This window comes from Lipotes vexillifer, unplaced genomic scaffold, assembly GCF_000442215.2.
Source record: "Lipotes vexillifer unplaced genomic scaffold, Lipotes_vexillifer_v1.1 scaffold1226, whole genome shotgun sequence".
Classification (NCBI taxonomy): Eukaryota; Metazoa; Chordata; class Mammalia; order Artiodactyla; family Lipotidae; genus Lipotes; species Lipotes vexillifer.
This window is the reverse complement of record NW_006784227.1, coordinates 1,313,626-1,314,156: the sequence shown is the minus strand read 5'-3', so window position 1 is coordinate 1,314,156 and position 531 is coordinate 1,313,626. Positions and strand designations below refer to the sequence as shown.

Here is a 531-nt window from a genome sequence, read left to right as displayed (position 1 = left end):
AAAAAAAAATAAAAAAAAAAAAAAAAAAAAAAAAAAAAAAAAAACTCAGTCAGGTTGATTTGCATCATTTTGGAGTCTGGATTCTTCACTTCCAGCTGGTTGAATATAAACTCAATCACAACATCATCTTCAAACCCAAGGATTTCTGTTACTCGTTTTGTTATCCAAGGCTTTATAACCTCCAAATCTACTTTGCTCATTCTGCGAATTTCAGGTGCTTCAGTACCTTCTTCTGTTCTGCACTTGTTCTGCGGAAGGATCCCGCGTCCATCTTGCGGCCTCGCTCTGAGATTGCTCCCTATCCCAAGGTGCAAGGACCGCCGCGACAGAGGGCGGGACCGGCAGGGAAAGCCGAGCCCTAGCGCTGGGTTGCAGAGCCTGCCGCTCTTTCCTGTGATTTTGTAGGTAGAGATTTTAGTATCTTCCTGTTTGTGTGCTTAGTGTTCAATAATCATAATTTGCTAAAAATATTCAAAAGTTGGAGTTTTTAATACCCAACTTGTTGATTTTTTTTTTTTTTTTTTTTTTTTT

The 531-nt window shown here is 39.4% G+C and overlaps 1 pseudogene; it reads right to left on the bottom strand.

The window, feature by feature from the left end:
- LOC103078846 (serine/arginine repetitive matrix protein 1-like) overlaps nucleotides 1–200 on the bottom strand; it is a 2,604-nt pseudogene extending 2,404 nt beyond the window's left edge.
- Nucleotides 201–531: the final 331 nt, after the last annotated feature.